At 36.3% G+C, this 13,488-nt stretch overlaps 1 protein-coding gene across 8 annotated transcripts in view; it reads left to right on the forward strand.

Annotated features, from left to right (window-relative positions):
• LOC120240623 (BEN domain-containing protein 5) overlaps positions 1 to 13,488 on the forward strand; it is a 1,403,952-nt gene that overhangs the window by 565,953 nt on the left and 824,511 nt on the right. The window lies entirely within an intron of this gene.

The following is a 13,488-nucleotide window of genomic DNA, read 5'->3' on the forward strand; positions in this document are numbered from 1 at the left end:
CATACAGATGGCCACTTTATTACTATATACTCACATTGCTTTTCCTCAGTGTGTGTGCAAAGAGAGAAAGTGATAAAGGTCTCTACAAGGACACAAAATTAGTCTCACCCTTATGACCTCACTTCACCTTAATTACTTACATGGAGGCTCCATCTCCAAATATAGCCACACTGGGAATTAGGACTTCAACATATGAACTATGGAGGGGAAGAACAGAGTGCAGAGATTCAGTCTATAATAATTGGGCTATGGAATCACATCTGAGCACCCCAACTCAGGCATAGGAATAGTAAGGCAAGAGATTATTTTTAAGTTTAGATCTGAAGAATAAAAAGAAGTTAGTGAGATAAACATAAGGAGAAAGGGGAGTGACCCAGGTCTGTGGGAAGAAAGAAAGAAAGAAAACAAAACACTTTGAAGGAATGAAGTTAGTTTATTATAGTTGTTACTTAGGACAGAGGTGGGAGGTGGGAATGAGAAGTATGCGGAGTGGAAAGGTAAGCAGAGATTAAATCAATCAGGCCTTAAAGCCTACATTAGATTATGCTTAATAATTAGCCATAGGATTCTGGGTTATGTTTTAATGGTTTTGGGAATACATTGAATAATTTTACTTGAAAGGTTTGTATAAGCAAGTTTTTGATGTAGAAATAGAATTATTTCTGCAGTGTGGAAAATGGATTGGCTGGGGAGAAATCTGAGGGTGAGCAAATGATCAGAGGCTCTTAAAAGTAGCCAGTGGCTATAAACTATGCATTTGGATTATTTCACTTCTTTCGCTACTTGTCAAACACATATACACACATGCAAACGCACACACACGTTCGTACCCGCACCTCTACCTTAGTTTCTTCATTTTCTGGTACTTAGAAATATAGTGTATATTATGTAGAACACCATAACTTCCTGTTTGCATGGTTCCTGGTTTTGGTATCTTTTTTGCCTTAGGAAATGTGGGGAAAACACATTCCAAGATGCTTTATGCTACTAGTAGTCCTCTCCTATATTTTCTCCATATTGCTTTCTGGGAGTTAAGTATCTGAAAGGTAGAGGAAGATAGGTAAGGTTTATGATAGGGAGAACAATTTTCCTTCAGAAAGATGCTCTCGTGGAGAAGAGTAACTGTCTTGTTTTCTGGTTAATGGACAATTTGGTTAAAGTAGACTCTGGATCCTTAAGTCTAGGATAAGTAGGGGGAGAATAGACAATGTTTTCCTACCTTCTTCCAGTCAGGGGTTTAGGGAGGATGCTCTGTTTTACACTTCTATAGATAGATAGAGAGGTAGATATAATAATAATTTAGTATATAATTTTAACATTACTTCTTTTTTTAAAATTTTTTAATGTTTTATTTATTTCTGAGAGAGAAAGAGAGAGAGACAGTGTGAGCAGGGGAGGGTCAGAGAGAGAGGGAGACACAGAATCTGAAACAGGCTCCAGGCTCTGAGCTGGCTGTCAGCACAGAGCCCGATGTGGGGCTCGAACCCACAAACCGTGGGATCATGACCTGAGCCGCAGTCAGACACTTAACTGACTGAGCCACCCAGGTACCCCTAACATTACTTCTAAGATAGGTTCTATATCCTTTCTTTTCTCTACTCATTTCTTCCTTCTTTCCTGTTCTTTAATCTTCCTCTTTATACTTCTCTCAATCTCATTTGGGCATTCATTCATTCATTCAGTAGTTGCTGAATACCTAACTTGTTCCAGGCATTAAACCAATTACTGGGAATATAATTATTAAAAGAAATAAAAGTCTTTTTTTTTTCCTTCAAGGTGGCATTTACTTTGCTGTATATAAGTGCTCTGATCAAAGTAGCCCATAGTACAATGGGAGCATATTAAAGGTTATACTTAACTTGGAGCTGAGCACATAGTGTTTAATTCATATTAATAACTTTTTAATGTGTATGCATATTTCAGTGCAAACATATGAAAATAAATACATTTTTTCTCCCACGGGAGATGGATTATGGTCATACCAAATAATACCTCTGTACTAGCAATTACATACAAAATAATACCTCTGTGTTTTTATAATAGTTTGGCATACAAGGTTTGGTGTATCTGACAGTTTTTTTTCTTCTCATGTCACTCAGAGCAGGCAAGATTGACGATTTGGCTTAGTTTTTCTTTTACTATTTAATAAGTTTTATTCTTTTTGAAGCAAAGCTTAGGCAGAGAGACCAGAATGACAATAAATACCTGATTTTCTGTACTGTGGGTCTAGGGTCATTTGGGGATTGACAAGCAGAGTTTGCAGATATAAATGAAACCGCTCATTGATTCAGCCCATCTTCCTTGCCGAGGTGAACTTATTGCTGAAACAAAACACTTTAGCTAGTGAATTTAAGCAATGCTGGAGCAGAGAGAAGGTTAGACTGACACATAGTGAATTCCTTGCACCATATATATCTTTGCCATGGAAATTCTCTATTTAAGAAACTTTTAATGTGTCTTTAGGTTTTTTTTTCTTTTTCTTCCTTTTTTTTTCTTTTTTTCTGAGACAGAGGGAGTGTTTACATCTCATTTAAGTGTTAAAATGTTAATCACTATTGATGTGCCTAGAATATGAAACAGCAACAAGGAGGGGTGGGAACAGGTTGATGCTATGTTCTGTGTTTCTTAGAGAAGCTGGCCACCTTTAAAAACTGGTTTTGGCTCAATGGGTAAAGCAGGATTGTTGAACGTGAATTTCAGATCGATCTCTTGCCTCTGACAGTTACTGCAAGAGTTCCAATCACATTAGCACCTCTTCAGCTTGAGCCAGAATTTATAGCATAAATTCAACATTTTTCAAATCTTAATCAACCTAGAGGTCATTCTCCTCAAAGTGTAGTTTTGCTGCTGCCACCAGAAAATCAATGGGGAAGGGCTGATACTTCCTTCTGCCACAGCACCAGACACAATATGAAATGCTCCAGAAAGGTCTGCTTCATATTCAGCTTTAGCCCTTCAAGAACTTTTTGTTTTAATGCCAGTGGCACTTTTGATCCCCAATGTGTAGGTCCTGCATAGGGGAAGTAGTCCAGTCAGCAAGTAGCATAATCAGGTTTTAAAAAGAAGCAATTTGATCTTGTTTTTCTTTGTTGTAAAAAGCTATTGTTTCCATTCTCTATAGAATAAAGCCCCAATTATTTGTGCTGGCACTCAGAACCCTTCATATACCACCTAGTTGGCTTAGCACATGGCTTGGCACAGAAAAGTACTCAAGAAATATTGTTTTGAGTAATTGAATTAATGAATCTGTCCTTGAGAATCCACATTAAACTTCTCCCTATGTAATAATATACCCTCAAAGCTTCAGGTCTTCATTCACACAGTGCAATGAACTTAGTGCCCCCTTTCTTTCTTAATTCCCTAACAAAATTTTCTTGTTCCTTTGAGAGGTGGCTCAGAGGTTACCTCTGTGAAAATTTCCTGTCTCCTGTCCCAAGCCCAGAAGGCCCACTAGTTTCTTCCTCTTGGTCCCACTGCACATTTCTAAACCTTTATAATAGTCCTTGACAGTATTTTTGAAATGGATATGGGTGGGCCTGGTTCTCTGATAGAATGTGGATTCGATCAAAAGAAAGACCTTGTCTCATCAGCACTGAGAGTGTTAAAACATCTCAGTTGAACTAAGTTAACATTCTTTACAAACCAAATTTTCTGAGATATAAAGTCACAGAATTGTGAATGAGAAATTTTCCACCCAACTGTATAATCTTGGTCTAGCTCTCTAGACCTCAGTGTCTTAATCAAGTGATACAATGGGCCTAACTGATCACTAAAGTTTATATATAAACTTTATAAAGTTTGTGTGTGTGTGTGTATACATATATATATATATATATATATATATATATATATATATAAAACTTTAGTTTTGGTGGAGTATATGTTTCTAGGAATTTATCCATTTCTTCTAGTTTGTCTAATTTGTTGGCATATAATTTTTATAATCAATATTTTAAATTGTCAGGAGTATTACTTATCTCCATTTTGATTGGGTCTGTTGCTGTGATTTGTCTTGTTCTTTCATTTGGGCCATATTCCCCTGTGTTATCATTTTTCTTCTAACACTCTCTTTGTCTCTGTGTTAGGAAAGTCAGCCAGGTCTCTTGCTCTTAAAAGTAGTGGGAGGATACACTTTTAACAAAGTGTTGCTGATCCTTTTTTATAGGACATGAACAGCCTGCTAGCCTGGGTCACTTAGTAAAGGGTTAAAGGGTAGGGGTGTGGTGCTGCAAGCTGTGCACACTGTTTCTCTTTCACAGGGGATTTGCCATCACTGTGGAGACCAGGAAGTTGGACCACTGAGCAAAGACTGTGTGAGCGTTCAGTGGGTGTAGTTTTAACAAGCTGTGCGAGTCTTCCAGAGGAGGTCAGGAGATGCAGTGTTGGCAGATTTTTCTCTGGTCCTCTGCAGGAGTGGATTGGCAGTGCTGGAGCTGTCCTCTCGCTGGACTAGAGGGGGCACAGTGCAGTGTTACTGGGTTGGGTAGTAGTAGATGCAGGTGCTGCTTGATTCTTGCAGGTAGCCTTGTGATTATGCTAGTAGGTGGTGGAGAGTGGAGCCTTCCAGAGCCTTTGTTCCTCTTCAGGAAGGTACTTCTTCAAGTACTTCATGAGATTAGTAACTAATTCTCCTTCCCTTATGCTCCAGGTGTTTTTCAAACTCTTGTACCAAAGCTATCTCCATTGATTTTTTTTTGTGTGTGCTGTCTCTTTAAGGGCTAAGACTTAACTTCCTAGTGCCCTTTGGGCCCTCCCAGAGCAGGGCCCACTGATTTTCAAAGTTCCAGTCTTTAGGTCCTGCTTACAGATTATAAGACCTCATGAAATTCAACTCTTCTGATTTTCAAAGTCAAATGCTATTGGGATTTGTCTTTCTCATGCTGACTCCCAGGTATTATTGTCTGTTTCTCATCCCCCTCTTCTGCTCCCTTCCTCTCTGGTAGCCAGGGTTTAGTTCTCTACTGCTTCTCTGCCCTTCTTACCCTATTTGATGTCACCCCTTCTCTACATTTAGTTGTGAAGTTTGTTTAGTCTTTGAACAGTTTCTGGGTTATTTGCATTTATGTGAGTGTTACCTAGTTGTATCTGTGGGTTGTGGTGAGTTTAGAATCCTCCTACTGTACCATGTTCTCTGGAAGTCCTTCCAGCATCCTCTTTCTTGATTAATGATACCAACATGTACCCATTTTCCAAAGTTAAAAACCCCAGTGTTATCCTTGATTCCTCCACAGTTCTCATCCCTACTTTCAATCACCAGATCATAATAATATAATTTTCTAAACATATTTCAAATCTATCTCTTCTTTCTACCTGTATGTTATTGTCTTAGTTCACTTCAGGCCGTTGTCATCTCTCTGGATCATGAGTTAATATTTCAGCTGATTTCTCTACCTCCAGTTTGATCTCTTTCAATCCATTCTCTATACAGTATCTAGCAAGATATTTTTAAAGGTAAAAAGTTTTAATTGCTCCTTAAACCCCTCATACCTTCTCTCTGACAGGGTAAAGTTCATATTCCTATCATGATTTACAAGGCCTTTTTCTGTCTTGCCTCTGCTTGCCTCCCCAGTCTCATCTCTGATCAATCTCTCCCTTGGACTATATGCTATAACTATGCCCAACTATTAGCAGTTCACAGAGAGTACCAAATTCCCTCTCACCTCCTTAACTTGGCACTTTTCTCTGCAAGGAATGTCCTGTCTTCTTCCTTCAATAATTTTTTTTCTTCAGAACTCCATCCTCCCTTACCACTTTTTCAGGTAAATCCCCACTCAATTTTTAAAACTCAGTTTAACATATCTTCTCTTGCAGGCTTTTTTTATTTTCACACCACAGTCCATATTAGGGATCTTTTCAATGTTTTACTATACCTTCATGCCGCTTTCTTTTTCATTCTCTATGAATTTATTATGGGCAAAGACTGTGTTATATCCCAAGGGTCAAGTAAAGAATCTAGCACATGCTTGTGACATAAATGAATGGTCAAAGTTACTGTCATAGGCAATAAGCTGTTAAGCTAGCTGCAAGTGGACCAAAAGTCAGGATATAAAGGCAGAATTATAGAATAATAGAATTTTAGGAAGGGAATAGGCAGCTTAGAGGCTATGGTAGAAAGAATATAAGCTTTGGAGTTCTAATCCTAGCTCTGCTACTTTCTTGGTTATGCATTTTGGGGAAGTTATTAGACCTTTTAAAGCTTAATTTTCTTATCTATAAAAAAGGGAAGGTTATACCTATTTCAGACTTGTAACAAGTAATAAGTATGTAAGGCATCTAGCACAGGGCCTGTCATGCATAATCTTTGATATGTATAGTTTCTTCCTTAGAGATTTTCAAATGTTTCTCCTTCATTATTAGTGACGTTTTCCAGTAGAACTTAATCTACCATTTTTTAAAGGATATATTGCAAGTAAAATGCTATTCTTACTATAATTGATCATCTTTTAGTACTAATAACATAGGGTTATTTGAAGCCTTCATATCTTTCTATAAGAGAAGAGTGAAGCTAAGGAAAAGTAAAGATGATTTTATAAATTTAACAGTATATTGGACATATCCTCTGAGACCTTAAAGCCTTTTTGAGAATTACAAAGTTAAATGGTAATCAAATTATTTTTGGTTATAAACATAACTGTCCATGGTGACAGTCACTGTTTTGTTGGCTCTGACCACTTCCATCTATAGAATCGCCATTTTCTTTCCTTTCAAAAACCATTTAGAAATGAATTTGATTTACCAGAGAGCAAGCCTCCAAATTTATTTAACTGGATCCATAGAAACATAATCCAGGAGAATAGCCTGGCATGAAATTTTGTGGTTATTCACAGGATGACTATCTTTCTCCTTGCTTAGGCTGCTGCCTGCATTTGGGACTTCTACAATTATCAGAATCCTCAATTGGATTATACTTTTATGTAAGTCAAGCCAGTGAAGTATTAAAAAAATACATAATTCATTTTACCCAGAAATTTAAGCCTTGACTTCTGTTGTAGTAGCTAATCTGATTTCCTGGTCATATAAAACCTTAAAAGGGTCTTCCAAGGGCACAGCACCACAGAGTTTCTCCTTTTCCCTCACTATTTGTCAGCTGTATATACAGGAGCTCAGATTTCCTCTCAAGTCAGGATGTTTGTGGTGACATTTAAAAAAGGGTGGAAGTTTTAAATGTTTACTGAGCTCTTAGCAATATTTGTAATACGTTGTGTCAGGAAACCAGCCTCAGGCATGATGAGAAAGAGCTTAAGAAGACAGGCAGTATTAGACTAGAAATCAAGGAGCCAGAATTTGAATTCTAGCTCTATGATTTATCATCTGACCTACTTGACTTTTTTAGCCTCTTCATTTATAAAATGAGAATAATAGAACTTAGTTTGCAGGATTGTGGTAGGTCAGAAATGAGAGAATAGGCAACTAGGTAAATAGAAGAGCAAAGGGCTTTGGAGGCTGGTAGGGTAGATTTTAGGACTGTTTCCTCTGTTAACTCCTGTTTGCCCTCAATTAAATCACTTTTCCCCAGAGTTTCTAGTGCCTCACACATTAAAAAAAAAAAAAAAAAAAAAATGGCAGATAATCTCTAACTTTCCTTTGGGTTGGCAAATTGTGATGATCATTTCCGTTTCCATTTCTAGTTGAAGAAAGGAGCTAACAGCACTACACAACCCTCCTTCCAAGAGGTTCTTGATGCCTCCAAGTTGGACCTGCAACCAAGCAATTCTAGTTACCTTGTTTTAACTTCTTCCAAGTCACCTCTTCATTCTTAACATTTTTTCCTCATTTAAACTGTGATCCATGATTTCCTTTGTGTAAACATAGTTTTTTTTTTTTTTAATATTTTTATTTATTTCTAGGAGAGAGAGAGAGACAGCATGAGCAGGGGAGGGTCAGAGAGAGAGGGAGATACAGACTCAGAAACAGGCTCCAGGCTCTGAGCTGGCAGTCAGCACAGAGCCCGACGCGGGGCTCGAACCCACGAACCGCGAGATCATGACCTAAGCGAAAGTCGGACGCTTAACTGACTAAGCCACCCAGGCGCCCCTGTGTAAACATAGTTTTAATGGAACATGATTTAATTTCAAGTGATCCTTCCAAAATATGTGATGTATTTGTATTTTGTGTCCAAGGAACCTAGGTCTCCACTCTAAGAGAAGTGTTAGCCATCATTCTATCTATTTAACTTTCTCACCACCTATCCTTGATCCCTTCTGCATCTTTCATGACAGAGGGCATTTCACTTCTGTTTGAATGCTTCTAGTAATGAGGCGCTCACTAGTAGAGCACTACATCTTTTGGACCATTCCTTATTACCTGTACCAGATTCCTCCACAGAGCTTGATATTTGGTGTTACAACTTATAGCAAGTGAGCATTACTATTACTACTTTAGATATTATGTACTAACAAATGATCTATTTGTGGAAATGCTTTGACTTTCATTTAACTTCACTCCTATTTAGGCATATTATAGTATATTTAATGAAAAATTAAAGTTCCACTTTTGTATGCTGGATCTGACACTTACTACTATAAGATCTTAGACAAATCTATTCACATCTTAGTTCTCATTTATCAAATGGATATAAGAATATTCAGCTTGCCTTCCTCCAGGTTTTTGAGTGGATGAATTAAGGTAACATAAATTAAATACTTGAAAAAGTGTGATAGTAGACTGTGATCCTGGCCTCTGTTGGCCAGCAAATGTTTATAAATAGGGGCGCCTGGGTGGCTCAGTCGGTTAAGTGTAGATTTAGGCTCAGGTCATGATCTCGCAGTTTGTGGGTTCCAGCCCCACATCCGACTCTGTGCTGACAGCTAGCTCAGAGCCTGGAGCCTGTTTCAGATCTGTGTCTCCCTCTCTTTCTGACCCTCCCCTGCTCATGCTGTCTCTCTTTCTCTCTCTCAGAAATAAATTTTAAAAAAACATTAAAAATGTTTATAACTAAATTTTCATTATAACGTAGCCATGCCCATTATATATTATGTCTTTCATACTACTTTGCTTGAGTTGAATAGTTGCAGTAGAAACTGTGTGGCCTGCAGGCCTAAAATATTTCCTGTCTATCCCTTTATGGAAATGTTTGCTAATCCTTTTATGATATGAATATGTGTTTACTATTAGAATTACTACAAGGGTTATTTTAATGTTTATTTATTTATTTTTTTGAGAGAGACAGCAGGAGAGGGGCAGAGGGAGAGAGAGAGAATCCCAAGCATGCTCCACACTGGTAGCACGGAGCCTGGCATGGGGCCCAGACCCATAGACTGTGAGATCATGACCCAAGCTGAAATCAAGAGTGGGACATTCAATGGACTGAGCTACCCAGATGCCCCTTGAGGGATTATTTGAGGAATAGGCATAAGGTGATGATATTGAAGTATATTATTGGAAGAAATCTAATCAACTCACTGTTGAACATTAGTTGAGCACCTGGCAATGTTAACATTGTCCTATATATTTTTCATACATTTTCTTCGGTTTCTTTTAGGTTTTTATTTAAATTCTAGTTAGTTAAGGGGCACCTGGGTGGTTCAGTTGGTTGAGCGTCCGACTTTGGCTCAGGTCATGATCTCGCAGTCTGTGAGTTCGAGCCTCGCGTTGGACTCTGTGCTCACAGCTCAGAACCCAGAGCCTGCTTCAGATTCTGTGTCTCCCTCTCTGTCTCTGTCCCCTCCCCTGCTCATGCTCTGTCCATCTCTTTCTCTTTTAAAAATAAACAAAACATTAAAAAAAAATTAATTCTAGTTGGTTAAGATATAGTGCCATACTGGTTTCAGAAGTAGAATTTAGTGATTCATCACTGATACCTGGTGCTCATCGCAGCAAATGCTCTCCTTAATACCCATCACCCATTTAGTCCATCCATCCCCCATCCACCTTTCCTCCGTCAACCTTCACTTTGTTCTCTACAGTTAAGTCTCTTGTGATTTTTTTTTTGTTTAATCTTTACAACAACACCATGTGCTAGGTATCTTATTATATCCATGTTACAAATGAACCCACTCTCAGTAACTTAACCAAGGCTACACTGGCAGAGAGCCAGGATTGAAATTTAGATATCTGATTGCATAATTTGTGTTCCTTTGATGCCATCTAGCCTCTCATAGGTATGACTTTAAGTATTGCAATTCTTACCTTTTATGGAAAGGTAAGCCTTTTATGGAAAGTATTAATTAAGATCTGAAAAGTTGTATATGATCAAGTTAATAATGGGTACAAAAATTTAGCAAGCATTATGAATACATTAATATCAGAAAGGAGCTCAAACATATCAACAGGATCAGTGCTTTGAAAACATATAAAGACAGATAATAGCAAAAACTAACAGACTGATGATGATTGAATAGTCAGGATTACTGAATCTTTGAATGTTTTGACATCATCACCACATTTTTGTCAGCACACACCAACCTTTTTCTGTTTAGGTATCTATTAGTTCAATACTTAAAATCTCAATGGAATCATACATGGTGAAAAGATAGGATGAAAGGAGTCTATAATCTGACAAGCTGATTGTTCCCCCAGTCTATGTTTTCTGAAAATCTTCTAACATTAACTGTAAAATAGTCAAAAGTTTAATAAAGTAGGTTGGGCTCCTTCATTAAAACTATGGCATAAAAGCAATGATTATTGAGAACTTCTTTTAGAAAGAGCATAAGGACTATCATCAGCTACACACACAAAAAAGTAACAAAATATATATCCCTTTCTTTGCATATATTACTAATATCACACTTGTCATCCATGTAGAATTTGTAGAATTTAGAGTAAAAAGGAAACTTAAAGATTTTTTTTTTAATTTAACTCCTACACTAGAAGTAGGAAAACTGATGCTGATAAACATTTAATTATTTGCCCAAGGCCACACAGTTAATATATGTCAGAACTAGAACTCAATAATTGACCTCTTTCTAATTCATTTGTCTGTTCGTTTATTCATCCATCCATTCATTAATTTTTAAAAGTTAATTGAGTCATTCATGTAACATTTATTGAGGCCTTTCTATATGGTATCCACTATATTAGATGTCATCACATAGGTGTTACTTCACTGAATTCTCATGAGCTAGGTATTATTCCCCTTATTTTAAAGCTAAGAAAACTGAGACTAAAAGAGATTAAAAATTTTGCCCAAGGTCTCACAGCTTTGACCGGAATTAACTAGCTAGAAGACTATGAAGCCAATTTGAAGCTCCTTGTACAATTCCAAATCAGGCACAATAGAGGTGAACAACCCTTTGTTCCAAGTCTGAAATAAATGTCTTGATCAGACTGTCAGCATGACCTGGTACAAAATTTAGTATTTGAAGTCACTGTACAGAGACAAAAGAGATGATATGCTGAATTATCTAGTCAACTGCTATTTATGTGTTTCATTTTATTTGACATTTTGTTTTGCCAAAATAATAAAAACAAAATCAATCTTGAAAAAATGTAATACTAATCCTCTCATTGAAGCACAATTAATCCCACTATTGCCTGTTTCCTTCCAATATTCTTTTTATGTATATACATTTGAAATGAATGCAGTCATGGTAATGTGAGCTTATATATTGCTTTTTTATTAACATAAGAACATTATATAACCTTCCAATGTCAGCCCATATTCCATTCCTTTTGCCTTTGCAATTACAACTTTAATCAAAGATTATTCAGTTGCATAATCATACCAAAATTTACCTCATTCTCCTTGTTGCCGTCACACAAATATGTAAATTTACTTTTTAAAAAAACTAATATAGCTTATAAACATGTTCCAATATTTAGGGTTATGTAGTGTTTTTAAATCTTTTTACTATTTATTTAAAAATAATATGGGAAATAGTTTAAGATCTCTGGTTCAAAGGGTGTGAATGTCATTCATTTTCTTATATATTTCTATATTAGTTGCAAAAGGGATTGTAGAGATTTACAGTGCCTACATGTGTGAAATAGGAAACACTTTACCACAGTGAGGGCTATTATTTATTTGACAGATTTTGCTAGCCTAGTAAATGGCTGAATATTTTAGATAACTGGCATATATGTAGCAAAGGTGATATTTTGTAACCCAAATTCAAAGATTTGACTCTCATTTTTGCCTAAACAAGAGATGTATATCTCCTTTGGGTTAGTATATTATCGACAAAGTTTGGGCCACAGACTATAAATAATTGCAGTGCTCTGCTGTGAGTGATAACAAAAGGAAAGCAATTTCAAAACCTAAGATTTTTTGCAATATTTATGCCTTCTCTTTTCGTTGTTTCTTTCATATTAAGGCTAAAAATAATTTCACTTAGAAAATTGTATAAAAGATATAAAGAAGTTTCATTAAAGACTCCTTCAAATGTTGATGTATCTTTTTAATATGTAACCTCCTTTAATATTGTAAGCAATAATCAAAATAAATCTACATCAAAGAAACAATAAAGTAGCTAACCATGAAAATTCTCATTAAATACAGTTTTAATGCATTCATTTTATATCATTTAGGAATATTTTATATAGGAACATATTTTAGAATAAACAATAGGAACCCTCCTTGATATATCATAGAGAACTTAGAACTCCTTTGGTAGGAAATTATTTTAGTCATTCATTCAATAAATCTGTATTACTTAATGTCTTTTTCCTTTTTATTGTTGTAAAAAACACATTACATAATATTTACCATATTAACTGTTCTTAAGGATATAATATAGTAGTGTTAACTGGATGCATATCTTTGTTTCTAGATTTCTAGATTTCTTTGTTTCTAGATTTGATTTCTAGAACTTTTTCATATTGCAAAACTGAAACTCTATACCATTGAACAATTCCTCCTTTCTCCCATCTTCCACATTTTGACAACTATCATTTGGCTTCCTGAGTTTAACTGCTTTATTTTTTCATATTAAATATTTAAATTAATCCCAATATAGTTACTATACAGTATTATATTAGTTTTAGGTGTACAATATAGGAGTTTAACTACTTTAGATGCCTCATACAAGTAAAATCATTCAGTAGTTGTCTTCTGTGACTGGCTTATTTGACTTAGCATGATGTCTTCAAGGTTCATCCATTTGTAGTATATGACAGGATTTGCCTCTTTTTAAAGGCTGAATAATATTCCATTGCACGTATATATTACATTTAATTTACCATTTATCTGTCAGTGGACACCTAAGTTGCTCGCAACTCTTGGCTGTTGTGAATACTGCAGTGAATCTGAGTGTGAAAATATCATGATCCTATTTTCAATTCTGCTGGATATCTACCCAGAATTGAAATTGTTGGACCATATGATAGCTGTTTTTAACTTTTTTGAGGAACCACCATACTGTTGGTGGCAGTACCATTTCTGCCCAATGTGGGAGACTTTTAAGAGCAACTGTTCTCAAGACTCCCCGCTGGCTTGGATGAAACTTTCTCAGAACTACACTGGAACCTGAGGCTCTTCTTATCCAATTCTTCCTTTCTTTTCTCCTTCACAGTTTCCAGACCTGCATTGCTGTTTGAAAGCTCTCCCTGCCC

The sequence above is a fragment of the Hyaena hyaena genome, unplaced genomic scaffold, assembly GCF_003009895.1.
Source record: "Hyaena hyaena isolate Hyena2069 unplaced genomic scaffold, ASM300989v1 scaffold_257, whole genome shotgun sequence".
In the NCBI taxonomy this organism is placed as follows: domain Eukaryota; kingdom Metazoa; phylum Chordata; class Mammalia; order Carnivora; family Hyaenidae; genus Hyaena; species Hyaena hyaena.